Source organism: Parasteatoda tepidariorum, chromosome 4 (genome assembly GCF_982258835.1).
Source record: "Parasteatoda tepidariorum strain Cologne lab strain chromosome 4, Ptep-v5.0, whole genome shotgun sequence".
Taxonomy (NCBI): domain Eukaryota; kingdom Metazoa; phylum Arthropoda; class Arachnida; order Araneae; family Theridiidae; genus Parasteatoda; species Parasteatoda tepidariorum.
The window spans coordinates 11,039,910-11,061,298 of NC_141758.1; positions in this window are offsets into that span (position 1 = coordinate 11,039,910).

Consider the following 21,389-nt stretch of genomic DNA (forward strand, 5'->3'; position numbering starts at 1 on the left):
TTTTTTTCAGCATTTAAGTTATTTTTCAAATAGAAAACTTAATTTTCCTCCAAATAAAAAAGAGAAATCTGCTTACATTTTTTTTTAAGGAAAAGCAAATTTAAAGATATTTTCCAAGTAGAAAATTTCATTTTCCTCTTAAATTAAAACGAGGGAGCTAAGAAAGTACTTTGCTTCTTCTGTAATTCAGACATTCACGAAAATAAAGTAAAAGTAGTATTTAACTCATTTTTTTCTACTTTTAAGCTGTTTTTCAAGTAGCAATCTTTATTTTCCTCGTAAATTTAATTGATGAGCGTCATTCCTTCTGAAACATTGACATTCACTATAGTGAATGTCAATGTTTCAGAAGGAATGACTTTATTGTATACAATAAAGTAATTTTTGTTTATAAAGTAGAATTAGCAATTTCAGAAAAAGAAACTACTATTTTTTTCGCCTTTTGACGCTATGTTTCAAATAAAAAAATAAAATAAAACTCCCCCCCCCCCAAGCGAGACAAATACGTCTGTTTTGTTTGAGTTTTCTTCTACATATGACAATCTCTAATTTATTAAGAAAAAATTTTAAAATTTAAATTTAACCAAAAGAAGGGCTCAGCATAAAAAAATAAAACAAGTGTTTAGGAAACTAAAATAATTGCCTCTCTTTTCCCCTTCCCTGGTGTAATAAAATGCATCTTTCACTGACATATATTTTAAAGCAGTCCTTGACTCTCAACACCTTCAGATCACCAACCGAGACAGTTATCTGACCCCTCAAAATATAGCCATCTCCTTTTACACCATGGGAAAATGTCCTTCCTTTGACTTCTTTAAATTGCCCTGGGCTTTACGACCCTAGGCTTTTTGTCCTTTTATAAAATATCATATATTTCCAGAACCATGCATTTGTCGATTAGTCACAGTTGTCTAGGAAAACAGATGCAAGCTTTTAAGGGATGGAAGGGGATTACTTTTGTTGATATATTTTTTCTGAAAGAAACGCGGGAATCACTCTCTGTTAAACTTCAATTTTTAGTTCCTTTAATTGCTTTATTTAAATTAACTATTTTTAATTCAAATATAGATTTTTTGTTAACTTTTATTTTGTTCAATCTTTCAAATTAAAATTTAACTTTAATTGATACTGATTAAAATTATTTGCAACTTTTTTTTAAATGTAAATGTCATTACTTTGGATTACAACAAAACGAAAAGGAAATTGATTTCTAAGGAGGTAAGCAATTGTTATCACTAAATTATTTAATACATTCAAAACTGAGTATTAAAGTACTGTTAGAATTGCTTTTTTTATATTCCTATATCAAATTTCTTTTATGTAGTACATTTTTTTCTTATTTTATATCTTTAAAATCAAGACCATTAAATTTTTAAAATTGGAAATTCGATTTTTTATGCATTTTAACAATTTTGTTTTTCATTCAAAATTGAAAAGCAAACTTTGATTTTGTTTAAAAAAAATCATATTTAATTTAATTAAAAAATCGTAATTAATTTAATAAAACGTTATAAACATTGTTTCGTTGAGAATAACTGAAAATATGTCATCATTTAAAGTATTTTGGTTTAAATAAACCATAGTTTTTCAATCAATAAAAGAAAATTCTTCGAAGAAAATATTTCATTAGGTTGCTTCGATAATTCTTTCTTCTTTTATGAGAGACTTTTGTCGATTCTTTAAGATCAGTATTATCTACATTGCATTCAGGGACGTAGGTAAGGGGGGTGTTCAGGGTGTTCAAACACCCCCCATCCATTGTAAAAAGCAATTTTTCTTTTTTTTTTAATACTATAGATAATTTTTCCTTAATTTTAGAAAATTTTTAAATATTTTTATTTACTCAAAAAAAAATGGAGAATTCCCATGACATTTTATTTTGAGGCTTTTATTAGTATGTAACAGGAATAAAATGATCACTGCTGCCTCTTTGCTACCCATTCATCAAGAGAGCAATAAAAGCTTCTCTTCAGTGATTAAATAAGATAGCATCCCTTTCCTCATTGACTTACCACCCACAAAGCTTCTCCCCTCAGAAAAGTAGCCAGCCCAGCTCATATTACACTGAGAGAAAATGTTCTTCGTTTCTTCCAATGGGTTCTATCGTATCTCATCTACTTTTCAAAATATCGGATATACACAGATCCTATTTACGGTCATAAAATGCATGCCTCAAACAAAGAATTCTCTTGGATTTCTAGGACAGCATATTGCATATATATGTTAACTTTTTCAAGACATAAAACTTCCTTGGCAATTTTTTCGCTCATTCTGTCTGGGAACTTTGTCTTAGACACTTATCCTAAAAGTGCTTAGTTTTAGATTTTCCCTCTTGTTTAATGAAGCATTTTATTTAAAATTTCTTTTTATATTTTCTTTCTGATTAATTTTTATTTGTTAATTTCGTCCGTTAATTTTTAATTTGTATTGTGTAATTCTGTTACTGCAAATATAATGTGATCTTTTATTGGCTATAAAAAGAACTTGAATCAAAAATATTGGAGATAAGCAAATATTTGTATTTAATCAATCTTTCCGCATATATGTAACATTTATAATGCTTTTATATTTCCGCATATATTCAACATTTAAACTGTACAACAAATAGATTTATTTAGTAAATTTGATTATTCATGCATAATTTTATTTTTAATTCCCAATCTTTGTTCATATTTAATGATTATGAAATCGGACTTAAAAATTTTTGAAATTTTAAACTGAAAATTGAAACAACTTTATTATAATTCAGTCAGAATTGAAATATCTATATTACATTTAATTTTATAATAAAACACAAAAATTTCATAAATGAATAGCTGAGAGTAATTAATCATTCAAACTATCTTAGTATAAATGTGTAAGTGTAACTTAAAGTTTAACTATTTTTTAGAAAATGAAAAATACTTTCAATAACTAATAACTTTCCTTTCTTGGGATCTTATTGCGAGGGAAGTTACTTATGATATTGACAAATTTTTAACGATAACACTTCATTGCATTATCAAAAGTGGCGATATATGTGACAGTTTTATAAAATTAAAACAAATGTCAACAAACCTTTAAATTATCATAAAAATTACTGAAATTGTTAATTAAAAAAACACAATTCAGTACTTTTTATGAATGATTTGAATCAGCTCAAATCGTTCTTTTTTTTTTTGTCAACTTAATTTCATATATATTTATAGCAGAGTCGAGACCCCTTTTTCTGTAGCTATTATATGCATAGACCTTGTGAAGAAATCTTTTTAAAAAATATACGCCAACTGAAATTTAGTAAATAATAAATATTTTATCCTAACGCAACAGATTAACAGGAAACCTTTGCATCCACTTATTAAATAATATCAGTTTAAATTACAAAATATCAGAATAGTATCGAAGAGTTCTAATCTGTAAAGAAAAAAATTATTAAGTAATAATAAATTTTTCGTATTAATAAATTTTTCATAATAATACATTTTTCGTAATAATAAAATCAACGTAATTCATAAATTTTCTGTATAATTAAGTTGTGACAACCCTTTCTGAACTAATGTTTATTTTTATATTTAGTGATTTTATATATATATATATATATATATATATATATATATATATATATATATATATATATATATATATATATATATATATATATATATATATATATATATATATATATATATATATATATATATATATATATATATATATATATATATATACATATATATATATATATATATATATATATATATATATATATATATATATATATAGTCAAACCCCGCTATAGAGAACCTTCAAGGGACCGAAATTTCTGTTCACTATTACCGGGAATTCACTATATCCGTTACGTAGGCAATTTAACTAATGGTTCCCAAACTGCTCCCTTTTATTACACATTATTCAAATAAATGACTGAAAAATATTATGTAGTAGCAAAAAATGTGTTATTTTTCATTATTCTTCGTCTTGCGAGCAAAAAAAATTATTAATTTTTAGCTGATGAGCAATCCTTAGCATCAGATATGGAAGCACTTCCTGACTCTCAGATAATTTTTCCTGAATTTCTGTTATTCCGCTTTTTAAACCTGTCTAACCTGCCATTCGAGCACATAAAATTAGTCTCATAAAATCACTTAATACATTCATCGACATTTGTCCAGATACTGGAAGATTGCGGCTTCTTCGAATGGTGAACCACTTCAGCAATGCTTCTTCAACATCCCTGTGATCTGATTTTCTCAACTTCTTTCTGCCTTCTAAATTTTTTTCATGAGTAGAAATTATTAATTGTCTATTTTTCCATATGTTACAAACTCAAGATTTGAATAGTTTATATTCCCTTCAAATATCAATTTGATTGCATCCATTTTCAATTTTTCTGACTATGCCCATTTTATCATCAATGGAGAACGTTTTACGTTTACTGGTCTCCATAGTTAAATTTGAAACACTTGTTTGCAGACTTTTTTTTAACTGAACTGAGAGCAAAAAGGAGTTGAAATGAGGGCCTTATCGACACATATTAGTGTCCAAACCCTTGACCTATAACGAATAATTACTCACTCCCTCTGACAGAAAATGCAGATTGATCTCACTGACACCTTACAGGTGCATCATCTGCCTGACATCTGCTTGGTTTGTTTAGGGATTGGAAAGTGAGATAAAAGAAGCAAACAGGAAAAAATGCTTATCGCTACATTCCCCTCTATAGATGGTTTTAAACATTGGTATATGTATTTTATTTATTTTGACGTAGAAATTTCAAAATTATTACAAAAAAAATGAAGAAAAAAATCAGTCGAAGACAGAAAAAAGTTCATTATATCCAACTTCCTCACTTTCTTAGTTCACTATATCCACAAAAAATAACATTATACGTGTATAGCAAGGCACGGGACCGAATATTTCGTTCACTATATCCTGAGTTCACTATAAACCGTGTTCACTATAGCGGGGTTTGACTGTATATCTTTCATGAATATGTTATTGCTTAGTAATTCTTTATAATGAATGCTATTTTTCTCTAATTTTAAATTAATTAAACGAATAATTTTATGCTTAACTTAGGAAAATTTTATTAAAATTCAGATCACTTGAAAACGAATCACGAAACAGATATGAACAATTTATTATTGCAACTGCATTCAATTTTTCATAAATGATCTCAAACTTTTTATTTATTAACCATAATTTTGAGTAAACAGTGTAAGCAAATAAAATAACAATAATTATGCTGCACTAAACTAAGTCTGACACTGAATAAAAAAAGAAATCACGTTAACTAAAAGAGTAAACTGACTTAAAAATAATACTCTAATTCCAAGAGTTTGAAGATATTTTATGCTTTGACTTGAAGTAACCCACTTCTTAATTATGATATATCGTCAACACTAACTAATGAAAAAAAATCTTTGTTTAGCAAAATGTTTTAAGATTATTAAACAGCGATATTTAGTGTGATATGTAATTCTTTAAATGTTGAAATGCCCGCGGCCACTCTATCGTAATCCTAATTTGATAGTCCGTGACCTTACGAAACACGGATTTTTTCATTCAATATTTATTTACGAAATATCTTGAGGCTTTGTAAATTTGTATCAATTTTTTTTCCTTGTGCTGTATATCTTTTGTATTTATTAATAATTTTTTGTTACATTATTAAAGTTTTACACCTTCTATTTAATAATGTAGTTTAACAGGATATTATTGAAATAAACAAAAAGAAAAATTTGTGCGAAGATATTTTCATTTACCGACTTCTGCGAATGTACTATGTATCTGCGAGTAATTTTCGTTAAATACAACAATTTAATGTAACTGCCATTGAAATCTGATATCATAGAATAAAATGACAATTTTTTTTAAAAGTTTATTTAACATCATTATTATTAGCTTTTTGGAATGATTTTACACATTGTCATTTTCCTGCGCTCTCTAAATAATTAATATAAGCTATATAAAATGACAATTTATAATATAAATTATATATATTATATTATTATATATATAAATAATTAATATAAATTATTAATATAAACTATATATATTAAACTATCTGAGCTGTTTAATAAAGTCTTGTGATTAATAACACAAAGACTAACTAAAAATGAAATGGAACATGGAAGTAAAAGCTATGAAATTATAAATTGTAATTTTTCTGGCACTTGAATGCCAAGGAATAATTGCAAACTGCTAAATGCTTGTTAACTATTGTACATTGCTCTCTATGAGGTATTAATTAGACAGGGTGCGTAGCGTTTGTAAAAAGTACTTAAAGGTGCTTTTTTGGGGATTTCGTTTTTAAAAGCTTTTAAAGATGCTTTTTTCAGCTGGCGTTTTTAAAAAGTGCTTTTTTTCCCTTCAGTGATATCTGGTGGATCCCATGCATTTCCCGAAAAATGGGGAGTTTGCTACGTAATCATTCACGCGGACTTCATGTCGTACCCACGTTATGACTTGCGCATGCGCGCACACTTGAAACCGAAACCCGAGTGCTCCAATTCGGATAGAGAATATCAGATCCTTATGAAAAATGTTTTTCTTTTTAATTTATTTTAATTTTGTTCTTGTTTATTTTATTTCACTTCTAACACTTTTTTTGACGTAGGGGGTAAGGGTACTTTTGTTCTGAGTTCAGGGTCAAGTTGAATTCACTCGGTGATGTGGGAAATTACTGATTGTTTCGATTTACGCCCGTGTCTTTTTGATTTTTTTTTAACGCTAAAACTGTTTATAAAAAGTTTTTGTTTTTCAAAAATATCATTGATTGAATATGAATTTTTTGAGTGCTTGAAAATTTTTGTAAAGTGCTTGAAAAGTTTTTAAAAAGTGCTTATTTTTGATTCAAAGATTTGGCTACGCACCCTGTTAGAGTTCTTTTAATAAACGAGTTTTAGAAAAAAGAAATATAGTTAAAAAAAGAAATATAGTAACAAAAGGTTAATAATTTAAAAAAATTCATATGTGTCGCATTTCCTGAAAATTACCCATGAATTCTACTTCGTAAAGAATTCATTTTTTTAAATATATTATTTTGCCTGCTTAAACGCATTATAATTTGCGGTAAACAGATGAATTTTTATTGATATTTTATACGGAGTTTTTGACAATGACGGTGGTCTTGTTTTAATGTTCTTTTTATTTGAATTTCGCTTATCTCCCAACCGAAGGGAAGCGATCGACGACATTTATGGCTTGTCTTTATTTTGATCTTCATTTAGATCACTGGTTGTGATTTTTAGCTTTTAAATGAAGCTTACAGTGAAAACTTCCGCATTAGATTATTTTATCAAAACCAAAAAGAGTTTACTTGTATGTATGCAACTGGTTTAATTAAATTGCATCTAATTAATAAATTCCTCAATCACAAAACACCCCCCATGAAAAAACTATACCTACGTGCTTGATTGCATTAAAATTAAACTAATTTCAAATTCCTTGCTTTCACTGACAAAAATGGTACATGTTGTAGTTTTATATTCTTAAGAGAGAAAAAAAAAGAAAATATGTTAATTCAAAAAACAAGGAAATATCACGATTGGGTTGCGAATGCAATTAATCTTCTTTAAAATTTACTATTTCATTCTTATCTTATATGAGATAACCACATTATATTGAGCGGAGCTAACACACCAAACCCATTGCACATTTATTCTGTCTTATTTTTTTGACTATCTTTGTTGTTTTTACGACACTAATTTATATAAACAAAAGTAACTTTTATTCTAACACAAAAAATTATCCTTAACTTATACTTTAAATATTAAAATAACGAAGAAATATATTTGATACAAACGTTTAACTAAAATATTATTATTAAAAACTGCTTTAATTAGAAAAAAAAATCATATTTTCAAAAATGGCACAATTTGTTTCAATAACATTTGAGGAAGGAGGTAGTGTTGAGCGCACTTAATATAGTGTTTTTTAAATAAAACTGTTATAGGATCATCAAAGTAATTATCTTGTAATAATAACTTTCTGAGAACTTTTTTCATGCATTATTTTTCTCAGTTTATAGTATACATTTTTGAAAATTTTAATACTGAAACTATAAATATTGCTGATGTAGGAAAGGAATTTATCCGACCATCAGAATTACATTTAATCATTTCTTCAAAATGTGTGAACATTTCTGTTTATCAATTGAATTACTTTATTTTCCGTTTTCAATATTGGAACAAGATGTGTAAAACATTACACTTAAGATTCTAGTTTTGAGACTTATTATTATTTTTTTTCCATTGTGAATATGATTTTCACTGCAACCAATGTTTAAGATATTCATTGAAATATTTTCAAAGCTATTGTATTTTTCAATATAGAAATCCAAATCAGATAAAATTCATTGTCATTACGAACCATTAAAAAGGTTTTCTTCTTTTTTTTCGTTTTGGAAAAATAAGAAAGAACCTTTTTGGAATATTAAAAAATATTAGTTTCTTGCCATAATTTTTTATCATGTATAATTACATGACATCATAAATACATATATTTATTTAACATCTTGTCTGTTCAGAAGTTTCGATTGGCAAAATATTCATGAATGAATTCTGCTCAAAATACTACTTTATTTTTAGGACCCTGTACAACAAGTACCATTTTTACTTGAACTTATTTATCTTACATTGCTATGCTATACAGACAAATGAGGTAGTATTTCGTCTGTATTTTAAATCACTGAACCAAATAAGACAAAACACGAAACAGCATTGCTTATATTTGAAAGGTTGAAATGTTTCTTTTTTTTCATGTGTGTGTACAAAAGTACTGTCTTTGAAATGCACTTATTATGAAGAAGACCATTATAACTTCAAAACTATTTATCCTATCAGCCTGAATTACATCTCATTTAATTATGTATCAAAACTTTGATCGAAAATCTTTCCATACGGGATCTACTACTTACTTCTAGAAATATCTACAAGCTTTTCTTGAAACATTTGAAATGTAAATTAATTTGCATTACATCACAAAAGTTTATTTTTTTAATTCGATATGAAACAAATGTTATCAAGCAATTTTGCATAAATATATCAATAAATAACCGTCAAAATGAAAAGTTATTTAAAAGCCATTTAAAACTATCTAGCTTGTTATGTATGAAGGAATGCATGTGAACTTAAATTATGTAATGAAAAAATCTTTTAACTTATTAATTAAGGATGATAGAAATTCATGATACGTTATTGAAACAACCAAAAATAAATTATAAAAATTTGATTTCCTAGTAGTCATATGTTTAAAATCTTGGATACAGTAAATTAGGTGACAAGAATATGTAAAAAGCGGAAATACGCAAAAATGCAGACAAAATGTTAAAATACAAACTTAGAATATTTTTCTAAAAACACAGTTTGTTCGTTTCTCAAAATGTAAGAAATTTTGGTCAAATCGAGATATTTTGTTTCTTCTTTCTTTTCCTCACTTTAATAATATCTTAAAATTAATATATCCTATCCTTTAACATTTGAAAGAAAATTCTAACGTAACTTACTATACTATATCATAAAAATTTCTTGCTACGCTTATTCCTGGTATTCTAATGTAACACTTGAGACTTTTACACTTGGAAGTTCTGAAACTTTATTTTATATCTAAAATGACCGACCTATATGATGATAAATGACTGGTGTCGGAGGAAAAGAAAGTCTAAAATATAAATAGTTGTTAAACATCTCTTTTAAATGTAATTGCTTATCTATAAAATGTGTATGAGATAATTAATTGTTCGCCCATTTGAACTAAAATTGAAAGAAATTTTTGTATGAAGATCTCACTGAATTAAGAAGTTAACAAAGAAGTTAATGACTTTGAGTCTTTACATTTAGATTACGACAATAAAATTTAAAACAAGAAAAGAAAAAAAAAACCATTAAAAATTGTCAGTTACTAACAAAAATCACTATAATGGATTAAGGATGTATTATGCACTTCGTGACAGTGTGTAGAGATTATACTTGTTGTTATACTTCCTCAAAATTGAAACTTATAAAAATTATTTATTGAGAAGTTCGATGGGACAGGATCGATTGAATGGATTTGCTCTACTGTCTATTGAAAACGAAAAAACACGAAATATTGATTTCAGCGATATAATTGATGAATTTGCGGCAACAAAGGCCAGGAGAAATAAATTTTAAGTTTTGAAATTTTTTATTTCAGATTTTAGAAAGATTTATGTTCAGTAATTTTGAAATTGCTATAATTTATTATTTAATTTTTATTAATTAATAAAAGATTAGCAAATTTAGTGGACTGTGTTTCAAATTATGGATGGATTTATATTTTGTACTAATAATTATAAATATTAATTTTATGACTTTTTTTATTTTATATAATTTTCTTCTTCTTTTCACCTTTTTAAAAAAAAATTATTAGTATGAAATCTATTTTACAATTTATTTTAAATATTTTTCAAAAACTGAAACTAATCTAAAATTTTAAATATGAAATCTTTATTCTAGACATTTATTTTAATGCAAACTGATGTATAATCAACAAACTTAAGTGTATAAATCTATCTACCAAACTAGAACCATTAAATACATTTAAAATCTGTATTTAGTATGTGTTTTGTAATTATTTTTAGATGTTTTATTTGTGTTTTGTAATTAAAAATTAATTTTTTTAAATATAACATTTTACATTCTAGTGTTAAATTTGCAACTTACAATATTTTGTAATCCCATTTCTATGTGAACAAGTGACTAATTTTCATAAATATATTAATCAACATGATACATAAGTAGCTAAAATGACGATTAGAGATGGAGTACACAAAGTTTTAGAAAGGGCCCCGGCAAAAATTTGAGCCCCAGGGCCCCGAAGGGTGAACTTACGGCACTGCCCCTAGAACTATTAAGATTGACACTTAGTTCGTGAAAATATGATCATTAGAAGAGAGTTATTCAGGGTGATATCTTTTTTTTTTTTTTTGCGGACTGTACGTTATTTATGTCAGTCTTATCGTAAAAACAGGCTATTTTTCTATTGCTTGTTTTCGGCACTACGCATTTCCTCATGGTTTTGAAAATACCGATATTTTTAATTTTTATTAATACGACACGAAATCGCGAATATGCACTTTATTTATGCCAATTTTATCGAAAATCTAAAAGATTTTTTTATCGTTTTTTCAACAGTCATTGCTAGGCTTCTCCACGGGGTTTCAAAAAATCCTGGTATTTTTATTCCGGCATTAAAACGACTTGAAACTTTCGAATCAGGCAATTACTGTTGATTTCATCGTTTATCCATGTTATTTTACAATCTTTTTTTTTCTTTTAAAATTGCCATTATTTCCCTTGTTTTTTTCTCTTTTTCTTCTTTTATGTCTTGATTTTGATTTTTTCAATAATATTATTACAAAACACGAAATTCGACTGTAAGATTTAATCCGTTTTTTATTTATTATTTTTTTAGCTTAATTTCTAAATTTTGTTTTTGGTAGTTTTAAAAATAATAAGAAAAAACTTTTAAGATTTAACATTCATGAAATGTCTTTTAATTCACTAATTAGCAATGTCCTTAGGTTAAGAATATATAGAACTTAATCCCAAATGAATATTGAATCTTATTTTGAACTATAATGCTTGTTTTTTTTTTTTTTTTTTTCGTTTATTTTAGACCCCAGTTATGTTCTCCAAAAATATTTATCTCTTTATTTTTCACTTTCATTCAAGAACATTACAATTAATTGATTTTAAATTATACTTTTATGTTACTTGATGTGATTAAAAACCTTTTTTTCTCATCTTTATATTTTTCGATAAATCTATCTATTTTTGATAAAGAGGAAATATTTTTATTTTGAAAAGTATTATTTTTGTTTTCTTCAATTGTCAATGATAGCAATAGGATGTGTGTGATTCCCTAGGAAACAGGATGACCCTTCAAAGCATGTTTTCAAGCATGCGCAGTATACTAATCACAATGAGTAACGCCTCCTCCCTGTGCTTCTTGCAGACGACTACACAACAGTAAATGGCGCGCTCATTTTAAGAATGCGACAAATCAAAACTTGTCAAGAAATAATAAAAGATTATTAATAGGGTACAGGGCCGGATTAAGACCTCTTGAGGCCCTAAGCACTGAAAATATTTTGGTGCCTCCTCCTCAACAAATCAAATATATCTAGTACTAAGTCACGAGTTAATTCAAAATATAAAATAAAAATTTTTTGTAAAAAAAAGTATTTATTCAAATTAAATAGAAAAATTAAAATAGAATCAATTGAAAACTTTTCAATTAATATTAAAAAAATAACTTATGTTTGTGTGTATGTACAATGTGTAAAAAAGCAAACACTTCGAATAACTTATGATCGAAAGTTTGAACTTTTATATACTAAGACTCAAAATACTTTAAATTAAAAAAACAGACAAGTACTTTTTCTAAAAAAAGCATGCCTTTTTTTTCGATTGATTCGAATTCTTGACTCTCGAAATAAATAGCCATATGTCGAGATTTTTTCAACCCAACTAAAACATTTTAGCTCACAATAATAAAATTCATTTACCTAAAAATAGTTCATTCTAAAAATAATTTTTAAGAAGTATTAATCATTTTATATTATTTTATTTATTAACAGAATAGTCGAAAGAACTTTAAATTGAAAATTTGAACAAATGTCATTTTGAATGACAAAATACAAAATTTAATGTGTACTAAATCAATCAAATAAACCTTAATTATTCAATTTTAAAAAAGTTATATATTTAACATTTAATTTCTCAAGAACTTTTCGACAGATTTCGTTCAAATTTTATATTTTACCATTTAAATAAATATTTTTTAAAATTATATAAAAATTTGATTATTTTTAAATTAAAAATTGTTCCGACCATTAATAATAAATAATTTTAAAAAAAACTATTTTTGACAGGGAATTATTTTTAGGTTAATGAATTTTATTAATAGTTGCAAAATTTTTTCAATTCGTTTCAAAAGTTCTCGGGACATGGCGAAATGCATGAAACCTGCAATTGAATAAAAGAGTCCAAACTTTCAACCTAAAAAAACTTTTGGGATCTTAATTTCCATATTGTGAATACCATCAATATTTTGAGAAGCAAATATCCAAATTCAACAACAATAACATTTATATATGTAGGTAGAGGAAGCATGTTTGCCGGATTTCATAACTTAAAAAAAAACTTCTGCACCAACTAATTAACATATTTTAAGTTTGGCCCTCAAACCCTTTGAGATCTAGTAAGTTAAAATCCGATCATTAAATCAAGAGTTATTCAAGTTTTTTACTTTTATTTTATTTTACGCACTGTATATAATACAGCATAACTTTTACAAATAATAATGCTTTTCATTATTCCTTTTTCCTTATTAAACCTAATATATTAATAATGATAGGAAGAGGGGAAAAATAGTGATGAGTAATTTTATAAATACAACAATTATCTTTAATGATCCTATAAAATCTGGATTAAAAATCTGAAATGAACTTATTCCATAATAACAACTCACTTTAGATTTCATCTGCGGAAAACAGAACTAATTATCTAATAAAATTATTACTATTTTGTTCTATATTTTGGACATTCTCGTAGTTAGTTGACCTGTCAAAGTCAAAGGTACAGAGGAGCTTAAGAGTAATAAATTACTATCAATTAAATCTTAATTTGACTATTAAAAAAATGACCTTTTAGAAAAAATGATAGAAATCACTTAAAACTACTGCATTAAACCTGTACTTGAAATTCTCATAAGTGATAGCAGAAACTTAGGTCTGAAAAAGCTGTTACAGTAAATAAACACTCTGTCCTCAATAAGTAAATAAATGCATAAACAAAATACTTTAAATAATTATAAATTCAATGATCAGATTTTCATTTACAAATTCAGAACATTCGTGTTTTTATAATACAAAACAAAAACATAAATATAGCAACAATGAATATAATATAAAAACTGAACTTAACTAATAATCAGTAGAAAATAACAGACCATCATTTTTAATTTATTCACTTTTTTTGTGTTACGATATTTTTTATTCCTGTATGCATACGCGTACATAATACCACATAAGTTTTATAGAAAATAATTTCAGGTTTGGAAAAATATAATCATAAATGTAAATAATCATATGTATGTAATTTTATTAAACCAATATTTATCTTAAACCAACTAAAATCTACTTTGCCTACTAAAATTTTATGTACTAAATATTTTACATATTCTTTACAACATTTAAAGACAAATTCGTAAAATAAATCAAAATAAAATTTGTATATTGTTACCTAAAATTTTTATATTAAATCGAATAACTATTTTAATTATAACGCCATAGAATGAAATTTATTTTGATAAGATCATTCATTTAAAAAATTTAATTACTTCTTAAAACTTATAATACGGCAGCCCCTCTTAAAAAACATGTCACATTGTATTTTTAACAAAAGCTTGAAATTTGTTTTTATTGCTTTTGAGTATTATTGTGTAATAGAATGCTTAAATGTAAAAAAAATTATATAATTTTTAATAATTGTAATTTTATTTTTACATTTAAGTTTAATTTTTTATTATTAAAATATATTACTATAGGAAAATTAAACTCTTCGCTTATATTGATTTAGACAAAATCAATATTGATCGATAAATAATAATTATTGATAAAATTATTTGAAGGATTTAGCTACTACCTGAAGCAACATCAGTTTTACACTATTACAGCATGCTTTCAAAAGCAATAGTTTAGAATAATGTTTTAGTAGAATAAACTTTTTCTGTGCATTCATGTAGGATTCAGTGCACTCAAGGCCGGATTAACCATTAAGCACACTAAGCACGTGCTTAGGGCACCAGAGGATAGGGGGGCACCACAAAGCATAACTAAATGTTCGCAGTAAATTTTTTTTTTTTGAAACATTGATTATAAATTTATTATTTTGAGCTTCCATTTTAAGAGTAGATAACAACCATTTCTAAGTACGAAATTTCACATAATAAAAGGAAAAAAAACAAAAGATGTTTTGTATCAAAAATTTTCGGTCTTATAATGAAATTAGGTAGTGAATTTCTATGCGATAAAAGCTCTATTTATTTATCCATTACAATGATTCCATAACATACTGCTACGATTCATGTTTGCAGAATATTTTTCGCAGTTGTAGAAGTTAATACTCCAGAAATTTGATATTTTTATGAAAAAAAATTTGATTTACGAAATTTTGATGCAATGGTTTGATGATGTAAAAAATGTGATTTTTGATGTGAAAAAACAATCTATGTTGCGCATGTTTGCAGTTTCTGCGCATGTTTTTGTTTATACTACATAAAATATTTGCTTATACTATATTTTTAATTATATTCTCATTGCAACTGGAAAAGAAGTCATCAAATTACGTAAAGGTTGTGTTACAAAAATTTACGTCAAATAATTTTTTTTATTCACTAAATTAAGAAAAAGGAGCTGTGTTTAAGTATCATTTTTCGAAATTTCTTTGTGGAGGAGAGGTTAAATTTAGGAAAAATATGACCACACACTTCGCATCACTTATGATTTTTTTTATCTATATATATCGAATAACGAAATTACATTTTAAGATTTAAAATATATACTACGTAATATGAATGCAAGCAGCTAGTTTTTGAATAAGGAAAGAATTATAGGTTCCTTAGTCCTTAGAGTCTTGTATAAATACAAATGTTATAAAAGTTGAGCACAAAAAATGTGTAAATTCTCAATGTGAACCGGATGTTCGTTGACATTGAAAAATACGTTAAGAAGAGTACCCATTAAAACTAATTTAATTTTGAAAGCAAATGTAAGAAATAAGTAGCAATAAAATAAAAATTTTAATCATTGAATTTTGTTTAGTGCAAGTAAACTATATTTTGTGCATCTTATAACGAAATTTGTAAAAATTATAATTAAGAAATAAGAAAAGTACTGAAAATTTCAAATTAAAAATAAATACCAAATTTAAGAAAGATATTTTTATTAATTGAATTTTAAAATATGTTTAATAACTAATAAGGAAAATCCTTAATGATAATGATTACATATATATACAATATATGTGTGTAATTTCATCAACTTTTATTATGATGATAATTTGAACATGTAAATATTTTGAACATGTAAATATTTTGAATATAATAATATTATTTCCGTCACTAAAAAAATTTTAATAGTTGTGCTTAATTTTTACTTGTAGCTCGTGTGTAAATCAGATTGAAATAAATAAATAATTAGTTAAGGTATTTCCATTATCCATTAATTATTTCTTAAAATAAAAATTGGTCATTCTGCATAAACGAGTGGGAAAAATATTGTTGTTCCCTGTTATTTTATTATAAGTAATAGACTTCTGGGAAGCGTGGTTCAATTTAACCTGATCTTTCTTTCTGCCTATAACAAACAATCCAGTAAAACAACAAAATCTGCATGTTGCCAGCATTCGATTCCATGAATTCGAAGGTTCCTGAAAAGGACCACCGTGATTGTCACCAACATATGTGTTAGAATACAAAGCTAAATTTTCTGAGAAGAAACACTTTAAGGATAAGACAAGCGTAACCAATTGATTTACTACAGACAGAGAACATCCTTTCATCTCAGATATCTTTATAGGGGACTCATTCCCCCTTCTTTTTTTTTTTTCAAAAGAAAAAAGGGTGCATATCTCAGAAAATTCAAATGGTCTTCCTTTCGAGGGGGGGGGGGGGTAGATATATAAATAAATGGTGACTTATAAGATTGAAGAAAGTGGGAGGTCTAGGAAAAGAAAAGTTTCTTGATTGACATAATTTTTAACCAATAACATTATTTATGCTACAATCAGTAACTAATTTCTCGTATTTACACACCCCCGTGTATACGTGAATGCACAGAACGTGAGTGCACTGAATCCTACATGAATGCACAGAAAAAGTTTATTCTACTAAAACATTATTCTAAACTATTGCTTTTGAAAGCATGCTGTAATAGTGTAAAACTGATGTTGCTTCAGGTAGTAGCTAAATCCTTCAAATAATTTTATCAATAATTATTATTTATCGATCAATATTGATTTTGTCTAAATCAATATAAGCGAAGAGTTTAATTTTCCTATAGTAATATATTTTAATAATAAAAAATTAAACTTAAATGTAAAAATAAAATTACAATTATTAAAAATTATATAATTTTTTTTACATTTAAGCATTCTATTACACAATAATACTCAAAAGCAATAAAAACAAATTTCAAGCTTTTGTTAAAAATACAATGTGACATGTTTTTTAAGAGGGGCTGCCGTATTATAAGTTTTAAGAAGTAATTAAATTTTTTAAATGAATGATCTTATCAAAATAAATTTCATTCTATGGCGTTATAATTAAAATAGTTATTCGATTTAATATAAAAATTTTAGGTAACAATATACAAATTTTATTTTGATTTATTTTACGAATTTGTCTTTAAATGTTGTAAAGAATATGTAAAATATTTAGTACATAAAATTTTAGTAGGCAAAGTAGATTTTAGTTGGTTTAAGATAAATATTGGTTTAATAAAATTACATACATATGATTATTTACATTTATGATTATATTTTTCCAAACCTGAAATTATTTTCTATAAAACTTATGTGGTATTATGTACGCGTATGCATACAGGAATAAAAAATATCGTAACACAAAAAAAGTGAATAAATTAAAAATGATGGTCTGTTATTTTCTACTGATTATTAGTTAAGTTCAGTTTTTATATTATATTCATTGTTGCTATATTTATGTTTTTGTTTTGTATTATAAAAACACGAATGTTCTGAATTTGTAAATGAAAATCTGATCATTGAATTTATAATTATTTAAAGTATTTTGTTTATGCATTTATTTACTTATTGAGGACAGAGTGTTTATTTACTGTAACAGCTTTTTCAGACCTAAGTTTCTGCTATCACTTATGAGAATTTCAAGTACAGGTTTAATGCAGTAGTTTTAAGTGATTTCTATCATTTTTTCTAAAAGGTCATTTTTTTAATAGTCAAATTAAGATTTAATTGATAGTAATTTATTACTCTTAAGCTCCTCTGTACCTTTGACTTTGACAGGTCAACTAACTACGAGAATGTCCAAAATATAGAACAAAATAGTAATAATTTTATTAGATAATTAGTTCTGTTTTCCGCAGATGAAATCTAAAGTGAGTTGTTATTATGGAATAAGTTCATTTCAGATTTTTAATCCAGATTTTATAGGATCATTAAAGATAATTGTTGTATTTATAAAATTACTCATCACTATTTTTCCCCTCTTCCTATCATTATTAATATATTAGGTTTAATAAGGAAAAAGGAATAATGAAAAGCATTATTATTTGTAAAAGTTATGCTGTATTATATACAGTGCGTAAAATAAAATAAAAGTAAAAAACTTGAATAACTCTTGATTTAATGATCGGATTTTAACTTACTAGATCTCAAAGGGTTTGAGGGCCAAACTTAAAATATGTTAATTAGTTGGTGCAGAAGTTTTTTTTTAAGTTATGAAATCCGGCAAACATGCTTCCTCTACCTACATATATAAATGTTATTGTTGTTGAATTTGGATATTTGCTTCTCAAAATATTGATGGTATTCACAATATGGAAATTAAGATCCCAAAAGTTTTTTTAGGTTGAAAGTTTGGACTCTTTTATTCAATTGCAGGTTTCATGCATTTCGCCATGTCCCGAGAACTTTTGAAACGAATTGAAAAAATTTTGCAACTATTAATAAAATTCATTAACCTAAAAATAATTCCCTGTCAAAAATAGTTTTTTTTAAAATTATTTATTATTAATGGTCGGAACAATTTTTAATTTAAAAATAATCAAATTTTTATATAATTTTAAAAAATATTTATTTAAATGGTAAAATATAAAATTTGAACGAAATCTGTCGAAAAGTTCTTGAGAAATTAAATGTTAAATATATAACTTTTTTAAAATTGAATAATTAAGGTTTATTTGATTGATTTAGTACACATTAAATTTTGTATTTTGTCATTCAAAATGACATTTGTTCAAATTTTCAATTTAAAGTTCTTTCGACTATTCTGTTAATAAATAAAATAATATAAAATGATTAATACTTCTTAAAAATTATTTTTAGAATGAACTATTTTTAGGTAAATGAATTTTATTATTGTGAGCTAAAATGTTTTAGTTGGGTTGAAAAAATCTCGACATATGGCTATTTATTTCGAGAGTCAAGAATTCGAATCAATCGAAAAAAAAGGCATGCTTTTTTTAGAAAAAGTACTTGTCTGTTTTTTTAATTTAAAGTATTTTGAGTCTTAGTATATAAAAGTTCAAACTTTCGATCATAAGTTATTCGAAGTGTTTGCTTTTTTACACATTGTACATACACACAAACATAAGTTATTTTTTTAATATTAATTGAAAAGTTTTCAATTGATTCTATTTTAATTTTTCTATTTAATTTGAATAAATACTTTTTTTTACAAAAAATTTTTATTTTATATTTTGAATTAACTCGTGACTTAGTACTAGATATATTTGATTTGTTGAGGAGGAGGCACCAAAATATTTTCAGTGCTTAGGGCCTCAAGAGGTCTTAATCCGGCCCTGAGTGCACTCACGTTCTGTGCATTCACGTATACACGGGGGTGTGTAAATACGAGAAATTAGTTACTGATTGTAGCATAAATAATGTTATTGGTTAAAAATTATGTCAATCAAGAAACTTTTCTTTTCCTAGACCTCCCACTTTCTTCAATCTTATAAGTCACCATTTATTTATATATCTACCCCCCCCCCCCTCGAAAGGAAGACCATTTGAATTTTCTGAGATATGCACCCTTTTTTCTTTTGAAAAAAAAAAAAGAAGGGGGAATGAGTCCCCTATAAAGATATCTGAGATGAAAGGATGTTCTCTGTCTGTAGTAAATCAATTGGTTACGCTTGTCTTATCCTTAAAGTGTTTCTTCTCAGAAAATTTAGCTTTGTATTCTAACACATATGTTGGTGACAATCACGGTGGTCCTTTTCAGGAACCTTCGAATTCATGGAATCGAATGCTGGCAACATGCAGATTTTGTTGTTTTACTGGATTGTTTGTTATAGGCAGAAAGAAAGATCAGGTTAAATTGAACCACGCTTCCCAGAAGTCTATTACTTATAATAAAATAACAGGGAACAACAATATTTTTCCCACTCGTTTATGCAGAATGACCAATTTTTATTTTAAGAAATAATTAATGGATAATGGAAATACCTTAACTAATTATTTATTTATTTCAATCTGATTTACACACGAGCTACAAGTAAAAATTAAGCACAACTATTAAAATTTTTTTAGTGACGGAAATAATATTATTATATTCAAAATATTTACATGTTCAAAATATTTACATGTTCAAATTATCATCATAATAAAAGTTGATGAAATTACACACATATATTGTATATATATGTAATCATTATCATTAAGGATTTTCCTTATTAGTTATTAAACATATTTTAAAATTCAATTAATAAAAATATCTTTCTTAAATTTGGTATTTATTTTTAATTTGAAATTTTCAGTACTTTTCTTATTTCTTAATTATAATTTTTACAAATTTCGTTATAAGATGCACAAAATATAGTTTACTTGCACTAAACAAAATTCAATGATTAAAATTTTTATTTTATTGCTACTTATTTCTTACATTTGCTTTCAAAATTAAATTAGTTTTAATGGGTACTCTTCTTAACGTATTTTTCAATGTCAACGAACATCCGGTTCACATTGAGAATTTACACATTTTTTGTGCTCAACTTTTATAACATTTGTATTTATACAAGACTCTAAGGACTAAGGAACCTATAATTCTTTCCTTATTCAAAAACTAGCTGCTTGCATTCATATTACGTAGTATATATTTTAAATCTTAAAATGTAATTTCGTTATTCGATATATATAGATAAAAAAAATCATAAGTGATGCGAAGTGTGTGGTCATATTTTTCCTAAATTTAACCTCTCCTCCACAAAGAAATTTCGAAAAATGATACTTAAACACAGCTCCTTTTTCTTAATTTAGTGAATAAAAAAAATTATTTGACGTAAATTTTTGTAACACAACCTTTACGTAATTTGATGACTTCTTTTCCAGTTGCAATGAGAATATAATTAAAAATATAGTATAAGCAAATATTTTATGTAGTATAAACAAAAACATGCGCAGAAACTGCAAACATGCGCAACATAGATTGTTTTTTCACATCAAAAATCACATTTTTTACATCATCAAACCATTGCATCAAAATTTCGTAAATCAAATTTTTTTTCATAAAAATATCAAATTTCTGGAGTATTAACTTCTACAACTGCGAAAAATATTCTGCAAACATGAATCGTAGCAGTATGTTATGGAATCATTGTAATGGATAAATAAATAGAGCTTTTA